The following is a 14,199-nucleotide window of genomic DNA, read 5'->3' as shown; positions in this document are numbered from 1 at the left end:
TGTCCAGTGACAATGTCCAGGCTCTAACAGTGCAGGCATTATTGTTTCAATTCTTAAATAAATACTAGCAATTAACCACCCATGCAACAGTGTTGATCCTTATCTAAATTGAAAATCACGGAGCAAAGATATCTTTTGAGACTTACATAACTCCTACTTTATTATTTTACTACCGTTTTCCACCATCTCATTTAGTTGGGGATTTCTTGTAACATATATTTCACTACAAACACCTTAATTTACCCACTGCATTTTAACTTATAATCAAAGTATATGTATATACCGTGTACGATAGCTAATAAAAATACAGGTATGTCTGTGCCCTTGCCTTCTCCCTACCCCTCCATTATGGAACAGGCAAATTTTTTGACTGTTGGGAGAATTGCGGGGTATGTTTGCTAATCCAAATTCGTTTATACAAATGGCTTAGTTTTGCTTAATGGTAAAAAAACCCTTCTATAATTCAGGCTGGGACAACGGTTTTCCTGTACTAACAGCTTTCAGCATTGTTTGCATGCCCTTATTCGTAGAAGGAGCACTGCCTATATGGTAGTCACAGCTGTAGCTCACATTTTCTGAGATGCTTCTGTTAATTTCCATCATAAGTTTAGGATGTGGAAATGAAGAAAATAATTATTCCATGTTCAGTACTTTTCATGTTCACTTACATCTATGTATAATGTGGAACCTTGGCAAGTACCACACCTATTTTACAGAGTACAAGTTAATTTCCACCTTTGAAAACATTCCTTTATGTATATTTTTTATCGTAATAGTGATATTGTGAGATAGGTTTTGAAAAATCTCTGTTGTTCTGTGGGCTCTAGCCTGCTTTTTCTGAACTCAGTTCTTTCATACAAAGACTTTTGGGAGTGCCTGAATACATGCATGCATGCAGAGTGACAGCAGAGAAATGCAGTGAGCCTGTGAGGTGAATAAAATCACAGCTGGAAGGAGCTCCCCCAGAAACACAGTGCCTATTCTTGTGCTTTGAGATCAGAAACTGATCCTGATACGGAGGGAGAAGTATGACTGAGATTGCAAAAACAGAATGAGAAAAGAAAACCTATTTTTAAAAGTGTAAGAAGCACCTGAGAATCACAGATCACCCAGCCATATGAGATATTTGGAAAATCCTGGAAGACTTGCAGCATTCTGAGAATAGCAATAAGTAAATAAAATAATTTCCTCCATGATGTAAACAACACATCTTACTAGAGCATGTGGATTTCCTTCTAGCTGGCTTAAGTGAACAAGGTTAAGCAAGAGATGTGCCACCCCTCAGGTTTAGTGAGGCATTTGACAATGACATGACAATTAACTGGAAATATTTGCAGAATGGCCAGCAAAATAATAATCTCAAAAACTCTTATGACTTACCAGACTAGGAGACTTTAAATGAGATCTTCCAGAGGTCTGCCCTGTGATTACTTTTTTTAACTATACAAGCCATAATGCCTGTAAGTTATTTGAGTAATTAAATAAACACAGAAAATTCACACATCACATTGTGCTGGGATAATTTAAAAGCATATTGAAGGAAAATATCAAAATTTGGAATAACCCTTCTAAGCCAGAAAAATGGTCTAAAGATAAATTAGGACCAGAGCAAAGCATTGCCCATTATAAGGTGAAATAAAGAGCATAAATATAAAGAAAGGAAACAAACCATCAGATTATACCAGGGAAAATTCTGGTTGTTAAGATTTAACCTGAATAGGAGTCAACTTATTCTGAATTGTATTAACAGGAATATTGTAAATCTGAAATGGAGCAAATTGCTCTGCCTTTCATCATCGTGGTGAGAGCCCAGCTAGAACCCTGACTGTAGTTTGGCCTGTCTACTTAAGGCAGACAAAAGCAAATTACCAAATCCTGCAGAGAACATTAAGGGTCAAAGTTTTAAAACTGTGAATGAAAAGGAAAAGCTTCACAAATTCAGCAGGGTTAGTCTAGAGAAGAGCAATCTTACAGGTGACATGACAACAGTTCTATAATATGAAAGCTGGTAAAAGTGCTATAGCGATAAATCATTCTCCAGTCTCACTGGGATGAGGAAAAAGAGAAACAAACTTTGGCTGCTGAAGAGATTTCAGATAGATTCTGGAAAAAAAATTCTAATTCACAGTGTTTCTCTGTCCAGGGAAGTTGTGTCACTGCTTAGACAGTGAAGGACAAAACAACTGTCATTGATGCTATCTCACTGAAAGGAGATGAACAAGATAAAAAGGTCCCTTTCTGGTGCTACACTTCTAAGATTCCTATGCATTCTTTTGCTAAAAGACACAAAACAAAATACTTAAAAATATTGTACAATACTGGTATTTGCAGTTTCACAGTCAACATGTCAAGCTGTTTTTTCTCCATCTTAAAATAACTGAAAGCCCAGATGGTCCCTGAAGTGCTTAAATTGCATTGATCATCACCTGTTCTGCATAGTACATTCTTTTGCACATTCAAGCTGTGAGCACTGTACACATTCATGCAGCTTTACAGGGAGAATGATAGTTAATAGTAACTTTTCCCAGGCTTATGTGTATGCCACCCCTGAATAGAAAATTTTACCATTAGTAGCTTGTTTGTTTTTTAAGCTTATTTTCAAGTCATTGAAAGAGTTAGAGTAACAGCTATTTTCTGCTATTCAATACTCATACTTTAAATCTGCCTAGTGTTTTGTAGACAAATTGTGTAAAAGAGATATGAAGTATTCATAGTAAACCTGTTCTGCTTTAAATCCCAGTTCACAATGTCCACTGCTATCATGTCTGAGGCCCATGGAATCTGTGCTGGTTTTCCCCTTATTTAATTACTTGTATTATGAGGACAATATGAACCCAATAATGCTGATTTCTCATGGAAATGTCAATACTGTATAATTTCTCTCTAATGATATTTGGGGCGTACAGTGCATTTTTTTAAATTAGCAAATGTGACTAATGATGCTATGCTCTTCAAGCCATTATGTCTGTAATTTAGCCTTGGCAGTACTGTAGTGCATTACAAGCATATTCCCAAAATTTAGGACTCCTTAACAATCTTGCCGTGTCTGAAAGTGTTTGCTTAAGGTATGCAAACAAGCAGGCAGACCTATATACCTGCCTTCTCCTGCCTGCTTGCTGAGTCACTTCCATCACCCTCCATTGCCAATAACCCTCCACTTACTCCTTTGATTAACTTCATGAGCTCACTTTTTCTCAGTTAGGAACCTCTTGCTCAAGTTGTGGGAGAAAGAAACTCAGGAGAACACACCAAAACCTGAGAAACTCCCCCACACACTCTTCCCCCTCAAACAACAAATTTATTTCTGGTGTCTTCACCCAGTGTTGGTGGCACAGCCACAAGGCTACAAGGTACATTAAGAAGGTAAGTTGATGACACAAATTCAGTTTCTCTTAATAGAGAAGTAAAGAAAAGGAAGGGAGGAACAGAGACAAGACAGTCAAAAGCCTGCAAATTATTTAAGCAACAACCTGATGTAAGAGACTGACATTCAAATCCTTTTTTGAAGCCAGTTCTCAGTGATGTCCATGGATTTAACTATTTTCAGTAGTCATCCGTAGTGGTGAAACTCTAGGTAATTTTCTTTCATACTAATGTTAAAATACCAAATTTAATTTGAGATATCAAAAGAAAAATCATAGTTTTAGTTCATCATGTTATTAATAGAAAAAACAAAGCATGTTTCTTAACAGCACTTACCAGGAGACCTTGAGAGCTCACACAGTCAGAAGAACAACTATTTGCAGTGATAATGCAGAAAAGAAGAAGCACCAGCAACAAATGAGAAAGGGACAGCCTGACTCCTAGATGAACTACTGTCTAGGCACTTGCTAGCAGGGCTTTATTTTCTTTCCACTTCATTTCAGTCTGCAAGGCTTTTTTATCTTGCACTGAAGTTTCCCATGCATTCCCATCAAAGGGAAAAGAGAATAAGGAGATGTCCTAAGTTTACATGAACCAGTGGAGATCCCAATGAACTGGTGGGGCAGAAGAGCACTCCTCATCACTCTCACCTGAGTTTCAGGGGCAGCTGCTGTCCTCCAGCTGCTCCACATCCACCTGAGGGTGAATCAGCCAAAAGGGCTGAAGTATTTCTTAGTATTCCTCTCCTTTGCAGGCAAACACATTTCTGTTCCTGCAAAAACAAACTCTACACATCACCGGATCAGGAGCAGCATTTTGTGTTTTGGCAACACGTCCCCATGCGTTCTCAAAAAGATGGTGGTGGGACAGATAGGACCTAAACACTCTTAATTAAGCTGGGTTACAGTGTTGCATCTGGGTACTCTATTTAGCACACATAAAAAGCATTCAGCAATTGAGCATTCTTGTTGATCACCATATTCCAGACCCTTAATTTTCTTAGAAGCTCTAATCATGAACTGTTGAGAAGGATTTTATCAAATAACATTGAAAGAAAGATTGTTCAAAAATGACTGATTTTGGGTGCCTCAATTTTTTGCCCAAGTTCCTTTGGAACGATTTGTTCTGCACAGCACTAACAAATATAAAACCCATAAAACGTCTCTAACAAAACAAGGCAATGCAAAATTATTCATCATGTTTGAAAAGCTGGGCTGTAGTATGTTCCCAGTCAAGACTGTGCTTGAAACTGAAATGCAAGTATATGAACTGCAGAGTGCTGCCAAAATGATCAACCCTGTCTGCTATATTTCTTGGAAGAGCATGCAATCACCCTGGTCCATAAATGGTACTGCTTTACAAAACAAGTAAATTTTTGTCTTCCTCTCTGGCTTTAATTTTAAAGGCATAACTCCACATGCAAGGCAAAGAACCAAACGCTATTACAATATTTATTTTTACAGAAGGTGCTGTCTGCTTGTCTCCTAAGTAGAAGGGTGATAAGAAATTGAATTCACTGACATTTCAGAACTCAGGCCTTTGGCAGTAACAGGGACTCACTAGTTAAGGAGGATTTTACGTCTGTTCCAATTTTACTGTGATCTGAAATGTTTTAAATTGGCCGTGTCTGCCAAACCCTGAGAAAGGTTTAATTGTGAATGTCCAGGCAAAACCAGAATGCAACCTACTTGACTCCACGCCTGTGAAAACTACCCTCATTATACATTTATGATAAGTTATGAACCCTTGTCAAATCCTGGCAGAATATTGCAGCAGGAGGTTCCCCATCGTATATGAAGAAAGGCTCTATTCTAGTGTAAATATATATATAATATATATATTTAAAGCCAACTACAAGGGGATGCTACCAGTTACTCAAAGATGTCCTATTATACCTAGAACAAATGGGAAAGAAATTGTTCTGGCTTTCCTCCTTCAACTTTGGCCTGTCAGGTGTTTCCTGACTCCAGCATTATGATTTATAGATGATCATCCAGTTGAGCACCCAAACTTATCAGCTGGGCTTAACAACCAGCCCAGTGTCACAGCTGAGTTAATATACACTCACTCTCTTTGGGGTTTAACAGCTTGCCTCAGCTCTGTGCTCACTGATTTCAGATCTCTGAGCATAAGAGGAACACTTCCATGTCTGCTTGCAGCAGGAATATGCAAAGCAAAAGATTTCACTCACATCTGTGTGAATAACAGTATTTAGACTATATTCTCATTTTCAGATTCTGTACTCTAGGTTCAAAAGGAAAGAAATTAGATATGCTGAACCTCTAAGAGAGTAATTTTTTCAAAGCCCTTCCCTTTACATCAATTTTAATGAGGTTTTAATTGCACTTTTCTTCCTTAGGCAGCACATACCTTTTCACAAACTCAACACACTGTTTGTGTAGCATTAAATATACCCTCCAAGCAAGCAAACATTTGGTACCTAACATTCTGCATTAAAGTATTTAGTGTTTGACTTGAAGTTCTTCCATCATTACCTTACTGCTATGGTGGTCTTTCACTGGAACTCAGCCCATCACGTAGCAAACACTCTTTCCAATTTTGTCTCCATCCCACATCCTATTGCCTTGTCCTACAGGTTGTGGAAACACTGTGTTCATGGCAAGGCACCCTTACAGTTTTTCCAGGATGCCAAGTCACCCTGCACAGCTGACCGGAAGCTTCAAAACAGTACCTAAGACGTGCACTGGCTGTGTGCTGGTGTTCTGAATGGGGCTGAATTTTTCTCTGGGAGGATAAGAGGAGCAGGCAATGTGAAGGGAAAACAATCATCTAAAACCCCATGTGGGGAATGAATTGAAGCTGAGGATTATATTCTTTAGAAGCAAAACACCCAAGGTATAGACTAGACTATGGAAAGGGCTTGCATTTACTTACTTTTACCTCAGAGGACCTGTTGTGATGACCACCAAACCCTAGAGGCCCATTTTTACATCTAAAAACTCTACTTTCTACATCTTGAAGTGTGCCTAGATTATCCTCTGGAGCTTGCATGTTCCATCCTTTTGGATGGAGATAATCAAGTAAGTTCAGCCCCAGTTGTTTCCTGTTCAAGTGTTAGAGGAGGGACACCACTGCAATAATCTAATCTGGACTCCTAGCAGAAAGCATTTTGAGATTCAGCTACACAATCCAATTTCAGCATTCTGACTGCTCAATTATGAACTGTGATTGAGAGCTGAGAAGGAAAAAGAAGCTGGAGAAAGAATCATAAAATACTTTCAGGAACCACAAGAAAAGCTACACGGGCAGTTCAGGCTTTAGTGAAATCAACCAGAGGTCTGCAAACTGTTCTAATGAGCCTGTGAGTAACATGTTTTAACAAGCAAGGTATGTGTTTGAAACTTAGCTACTATTCGTGAATTTGATTTTAAATTGGTTTGGTATTTTGAGAAAAACTTTGACACACATTTGTGGCACTATTTTACTCAGACTGGATTATTTATGGAAGTCAAATATAGTCAGTTTTTATTCAAAAACTTGATAATTTTTTCATTTCAAAAACATCTCTATTTGGAGACCTTGTACTGCACATTACTGAAAGCATGTTTACTGGTAAGCAAATATGTTTAACAGATGGATTTTACAAGGTTATTTTCCTTGTTCTTCTTTTAGCAAAAATTTTAGAGATCCACTTATCTCCTGGAAAACTTTTTTTTTTTCTGAATAAGTTATACTTTACAAGGTTCCTAATACTTCACATATGTTTCACTGGCCAGCAGCTTGCAACCAGATACCTGGACTTGCCCTTGTGAGTCATTTATTCAAGGACAACCCAGTTCAGGGTGCTCACTTACAGATGTTAATGTAAGATGAGCTGTGTTACATTAATGGGTAAACAGCTACCTAATTAGCAGTCAGAAAACCTCAGCAGGTAAGTCAAAAGTACAGAGTAAAATTCCAGCTATAAAATCGACAAAGCCAAGATGAATTTACAGTAACATGGTGCTGGAAGCCCAGCACTGTGGTTAAATGAGCTTGCACTCTGCAGTCCAACACCAATGTGTATCACTGTGCTCACACTTTTTGCCTTGAACATCACCACATTTTCTCTGATGGTATAAAATTTTCATACTATTTTTCCACTGACTTTTTTTTTCTCAGCTTCTTATATAGGTCTAACTTCTCTGCCAATTAACTCTATGGGATTTTTACAGTTGACCTACATCGAGGAAATACTGGCTTTAGGCCTATTGTGTTACAATTTCCACACAAGTAACATTAGAGAGGTGCTTTTTTCACTTCACACATGATAGAGAGCTTTTAAGGAATATGAGTGAATGGATAAGGTAACTAAACACAAGTCAGAGATCAAAACCCCCAACAAGATTAATTATGTAACATCCAAGCTTGTATTGTGAGCAGTGCAGTTTCATAAACAGTAATGACCTTTATCCAGAAAATGAATGGTACCTGAACACATACTAAAGGATTTTATATCTATTACAGTGATGCAAGATGATGACTTAAAAACAACTTCAAGTGGTTTCATTTAAAACACTATTAAAATCAAAGTTCTTTGTCCAGCAGGAGTTTTCTAACATGAACTTTACTCTAGTTCATTAGGCATGCAAAACCCCCAAAGATCCCTCTTGCATTAAACTGTATTTTGCTTGGTGCTGGTGGGACTGCTACAGGATAAAAGACTTGTGAAGATATGGATTTGAAGTATTACAAATTACTTTTTAACTGCATATCAGTGCCATTTTATTGATAATGAGGGATTTGCTGACTATTTACCACTGACATTTTGAGAAGTTGTTCTGTAATCCAAAATGATCTCCTATTCTTCAGCATTCATTTTTAAGCTAGGATCCAGAGGGAAAAAAATGGGCGTTCGGCACAATGTGACATTTTGATGTATTCTGAAGAGTTTTTAAAGGACTTACCATCCAAAATAGCAGGATAGATTAAAAAATACATAAGGACATTTTCATTAGAGATTAGCTCTTCTCAAAAAGTTCAGATGCTTTCATATGAAGCACAGGAGCTCAGACGCTCATTTGAAAGTGTTTCATGGAATTGACGTCTCTGGGATGCATCAGGGTGGTCTTTTGAGACTTCCCATTCTTTATATAACTTCTTGTAACAGATGTTTAACAAGTTGTAAAAGGAAGATAAAGGCAAACTTGTGTGGAGATCCAGGACTTTTGGATGAGGCAGGCACTCACAGAGCATCCTTTTAGCACTCAGATCAAAACTAGTAAGAACCAGGAGCTTTATGAGACCCTAAAGGGAGACTGGAAGTGGAGGCACTGAACTATTCTTAAACTTCAAGAGAGTTCTGTTATGGTTACCTATAAAACCAGAATGAATTCAATTTGTCTGAAATTGTTTTGCTTTCTTTAACTAAGTTGTTTATCCAAGGTTTTCTTCTATTTCTACAATAACTTTTCTACAATAACTGTTCTGGCACCTTTGCCAAAGGAATGTGTCAAGCACAGTTTAATGGTGCACTTACTGGCAAACATCAGATTGTAACACAAAAAAAAAAAAAAAAAGAGAGAAAAGGCAAGAGGTGGGAATTAAGAAGGGGAAGATGTCTGCCTCTGAAAGAAGCAAAATAACAGAAGGTCCTGGACCTGTAAAACTGAGCAACAAGAAAAATGAAGTAAAAATAATGAAGAAATAGTGAAGCAGTTCATAGACTGAGTTGTGCTACAATTATTAGCTGTTTATTGTCCTAGAAAACATGATCCATTCCTTTTATAGCCTTGAGATCACTAGTGATGAGGAACTCTCATAATATGTGTCTAAATACATTGACAGGAGCTGCCAGAACTTTCTGTGCCTCAACATAGGTTCAAAATTTTTTTTTTATGTCTATATAAAATCACAACTTTTCCAATATGTTAAACATACATTGTACATATAAAGTTTCATAGAATAATTGAGACTTCTCAGTTTGTCCATTTCTATTGAGGTGCCAAAATGTGAATCTTGGAGCCTAGCTCTGGACATGCAATTAAGACCTTTGGTTTTGGGATGGTTTAACGTAGTATAGTGTAATAATGTGCACACTACTTTAGAAAGAGAAAGAATTCAGGAAAACCAATAACCAAGCTGTTGATTCACACCAAAAATTCCCTGCCTGAAAGGAAAGCTCTCCATGAAGGAAGTTAATAACCCTGGTCTGACAGCCTTCCTGAGACAGGACATCACTCAGATGCTGGTACAAATTCATTGCCTATACATGTATCTATCGCAATATTTATTCATTTTCCTGCTCTCAGTAGTGACAAATTGTTTCCTTGCATTCTTTGGTTAGAAATGGGCCGCTTTTTCTTTTTCTGCTATACCTCCCAACACCTCAGACACTTTATCAGTCACATCTGTAGCTGTTACAGAACTCAGAGCAATAGCATTTTATTAGACATGCAACAACAACAATCACTGTAAAATAACAAGCTTAAAGAAGAAACTTCATGAAGCCTTCAACAAACCCTCTCGTATTCCATCACAGAGTGTTTTTTTAAAATAAAACAAAACCAAACCCAATGATAACAACCTCAACAAAACAACAAAACCAACAACTCCTCTATTGCTCTATGACTATACTTTAAGAATTTTAATACTTAATTTTAATACTTTAATACTTTTAATGCAAAAATAAAGCTTGGCCAAGAATTTTTAAAATATTTTTAAAATATTTTTCAGCCTTTTCAGTAGAACTTTTGCCCATATTCACACATAACAAAGTCCAGCATCTCCACTGCAATGTAAAACTAAAAGTTAAAAAACAAAAAAAAGTGTACAGCAAAAGCTCTACTGAAAAATGAGCTCCAGAAATGACAGCCTGAAAGACACTCATAAAAAATAAAAGGGCAGATCTGTTAGGTGGACCAATAAATTAGTCAGTTATGGTCCTCCAGAGGGTGTAGTGACAAGGAAAAAAATGAAATTCCAGCCGCTGAAAGATTAAAGAAAATTAAGCAAATTCCCAACAAATCCAGTAGATGCCATCTCAAAATTTTAGTAAAAACATGACTTCCAAAGGACCATTACAACCTCCAATTATTCCAAGATTCTACAATTCATCCATTCTGAGTCCTTTCTTTCATATCACAAAGCAGTTCCTTACTGAGTTTTGTGCTGTGCAGAACGAGGTCAGGAGAGTCTTCACCTTTTATTTGCTGCTTCTCGTCAACTACAATTACATTTTTATTTTCTCTTTTGGACTCCTTGGTTTGTTAAAAATTCAACTACCATGAAAAATACCCACAAAATATTAAATAAGCGTAAACATTTCAGCTGAACTACTTGATAAAGCATTAACTTTGTTTAGATGTTCTCTAGCTTTCTCTGTAATAAAAGGATGCATAGAGATTACTTTAGAAAAAGAAATCAGAACAGAATAATTTCATTGTGAAAACCAAGCAACACTGCATTCTTGATAGCCATTTACACTCCTTTTTATGCAAAAGCTTTATTGCATTACATTTCTGAGCATTATTTCAGTATGTGTTAAATAGTCCCAGTCTTTGAAAGTTTATAGACTGTATCAAAGTATATCAAATCATCCAGAACATAGCTGTTTGCCACTCTGCTCTCTAGCACAACAGTCCTATTTTGGACATTTCTTATTTTGACATTTCTAAGTCTTCAGACAGTTTTCCCTCTCCTGTACCTGAAATTGTGTTTAGTGCTGTCCGGAGCAAGGCAGTAGTGATAATATTTAAATTTACACTTTCAGAGACTGATACACTTTACTTCATCAAATAGAAACAGTTCCATTAAGGGAAACACAAACTCCCTGACAATGTGTGCCCCAGCTGTGACTGTGAAGGTGAGAAGGCAGATTTACTTTCTTTTGCCTTCAAGGCTTGACTCAAGACCCATTGGAACAATTGGAAAACATTCACATTTTTGTAAACATCCTTGATACTTAACTAATATATGATTTGTGTTTAGCGATTCATAGACATACAAACATGGAAAATTTTTCCTTTAGATTTGTTCTAAATCAGACTCAAACTTTGGACTTGGTTAACAAATCAGGGCACTGAACACTGACCTCCTTAGCAACCACTGTGGATGATTTTCCAGTTTCAATAATCAGCTGGTACCTTTCCTGCATTCCACCACTGTTACCCTGGCAATTCGGGGAAGCTAAACCAAAACACAACAAAAAAACGCATCTTAAGTCCGGGTCTGTCTCCATCATGTAAATATTACCGGAGAAGAGGGCTCCTTCCCTTGTCTTTGGGGACAACAGAGCAGCTTGCTTCCCTGGAGCCTTCCCACTTCTGTTGTCCAGCCACAAGTAGCCAGCTGAAGAGTAAGTCCTCTTCAGCAGGTGAAGAGTCCTTAAACCAGGACAGTTTGGCATTTCCTACTGCCAGTTTCATCCTCTCAATCTGTAAATTATCTGCTCTGTTCAACCTGAGGGGAATCAACCCATGGGGTACGATTGTACCACGCCTGCATTTCGGGAGTTGGTTTGGGTAGGGATCGGGAAACAGGAGACTTTTGGCTGAGGAAAACTGCTCGGAAAGCTTCCTCGAGCAAAGCTGCGGGATTAGGCCCCCAAGCCCCGAGCCCTCACTGCGCAGCGCTGCTGTGCGAGCTGAGACTCTCCTGCCCTCCGGCCACGGCGGCAGAGCCACAGGAAGCCGGCCCGAGCCCTCACGGGTCATGGGATGGCTCAGGTCGGAAGGGACCACGGTCCCCTGGTGCCACCTCCGTGCTCCAGCAGGCACAGCAGCGCTCCCAGACGGCTCCGGGATGTCTCCGCTGAGGGAGGCCCCGCAGCCTCTCACGGCGCCCGGAGCCGCGCCAGGGCTCCCCGCCCCGGGTGCCCACAGAGCCCCGGGCAGAGGCAGGAGCGGGGACAGGGGCGGAGCCCGCCTGAACAGGCGACAGAAAGCAAAGCCAGGCAACGAATCCCGACCGGTCCGGGCGGGTTCAAATCAATTAAGTGAATTTTACCCCCGTGAAAGCGAGAAGTGCTGTTTGTCTGGTACTTGTCTCGAATATCTCCGCGGGGCGGCCGCGGGGCTGGGCAGGCGCTGCTGCCCGGCCCCCCAGTGCTGCCCATCACTGCTCACACACCCGGCCCGGGGCAGCTGCGCCCTTACAGCGCTGCGTGGGACTATTCTGACAAAACTACAGATCCCACTGCAGTTTTCAAGAAGGGAACTCCATTCGTGACCTTGTACTTCCCTGTGCCTGGTTAATTACTGCATTACCCTGGAGATTTTTAAGCCATTTCAGATTCTCCCAGAATCCCCAGATCCAGAAGTTAATGCATTCCCTGCTACACCGCTGCAGCATTTATAAGGATACAGCTATCAGCTTCAAACGCCACGTTTTTCCATTGTCTCTAACAGCACAGTAAAAACCAAGTTCATTAATGCCTTCAATCTTTATTACAGCCGATTACAAAGATGCCACCATTCTGCAGAAACAAAATTATCAAAGAAAAAAATCTGAAAAATTATTATCCGTCTAGCCTTTGAGAACTTCACTTGATATTGAAGCAGGTAAAGAAACATAATTCAGTCTCAAGTAGGCTCTCTATTCCATTAAACTTTCATTGATTTGCTGCTGATAGAAAATGAACCACAAAAGACATTGATGAAAAATCTTTATAAAGGGATATGGCAAGTGATCATCAATTACTGAAGTGTAACTTGAATTGAACTTTAGCACTATGGGCAGGTGCAGACCCAGGACTACAAACAGAGTAATAGCTAACAGGCAGGTTTCTCCTTCATTGTTTTGAATTTGCTTCATTATTAATAGGTCTGGGGGAGGAAGAGAGATTAAAAAAAAGAGCCCTGATGCCTCTTAATTTATCGCCTTTATCTGTGGCCCAAAGTAAAAGCATCCCAGCCTTTTCAAAGCACCTTGACTGTCTCCTTGTCAGACAGAGTATTTTTAGCCCACTGGATCTGAGCTGCTCCGGAGAACAGATGGGTTAGCACTCCAAGCACTTCACGACTGTATGTGCACTGCTGTAGAACAGAATGAATAAAAAATGACCCGGCTGTGAAATCTTTATTCCCCACTTCCATCTCATTGACTTCAACAAATTGTGTACATGCCACCTCACCAACAGGAAAACAATGTCTGCCAGTTTCACAATGCCTCCTTTTCCCCCCATTACAAACTGATTCTTATCTAGGGTGGGGAAGGGGAAGTGTTTTTTTTTTTTCCTTTCATAGCAATATTTCAAGGTTCCCACTCTCTCCTGATCCTGTCTCCTCAAATAATCAGTGGTCTTTGGCAGAGGAGCTGCTACAACACTGACCTAGAATGCTGGATGAAGTGCCTGTTTCTAGTCCAGCCTGAGGAGAACAACTGGAGTCCAAGCTATTCATTTTTGCCACACCACAACAGCTGCTCTGTGGGATGTTTCACCTTTGCAAGGAGCTGGTTCATCGCAAATGTTTCCATTTGGTATTTGCATGCATAGTCTGAACTTTGTTAATCACAAGCCTTCATCCAGGAGGAGATTTCTATTGTGATTGATCACAATGACAACTTGGAAAATTAGATTCTTTTTCCTCTACAAAAGGTCATGAATAGGTTTGGTCTTTTACATAACCATTGATAGAATTAGCCTTTTTCAGAGAAACTGGAATAGTAGGTCTAATTTCCATTATGTTATTTACTATTCCATTTAAATTAATTTTTTTTTTTTGATGCTCAGACTTTTTAGTAGTGTATAAATGTAAATCATACTCTAAGGATCCAAGCATGTAACACAATACATTCAAAATTGTGGACAAGAGGCATCCATTCTTTTTTTCTGAACTTACTTTCCTAGCTTGATTTTTTTCTGGAGAAAATTATCTGGGGTCTCATTTAAACCTT

At 39.0% G+C, this 14,199-nt stretch overlaps 1 long non-coding RNA gene across 1 annotated transcript in view; it reads left to right on the top strand.

The window, feature by feature from the left end:
• The window catches only part of LOC109144751, a 35,268-nt gene that overhangs the window by 19,741 nt on the left and 1,328 nt on the right, over positions 1–14,199 (top strand). The gene's annotated exons all lie outside the window — the stretch shown is intronic.

This window comes from Corvus cornix, chromosome 6 (genome assembly GCF_000738735.6).
Source record: "Corvus cornix cornix isolate S_Up_H32 chromosome 6, ASM73873v5, whole genome shotgun sequence".
NCBI lineage: Eukaryota > Metazoa > Chordata > Aves > Passeriformes > Corvidae > Corvus > Corvus cornix.
The sequence above is the reverse complement of the archived record's forward strand: the minus strand, read 5'-3'. Positions and strand labels throughout refer to the sequence as shown.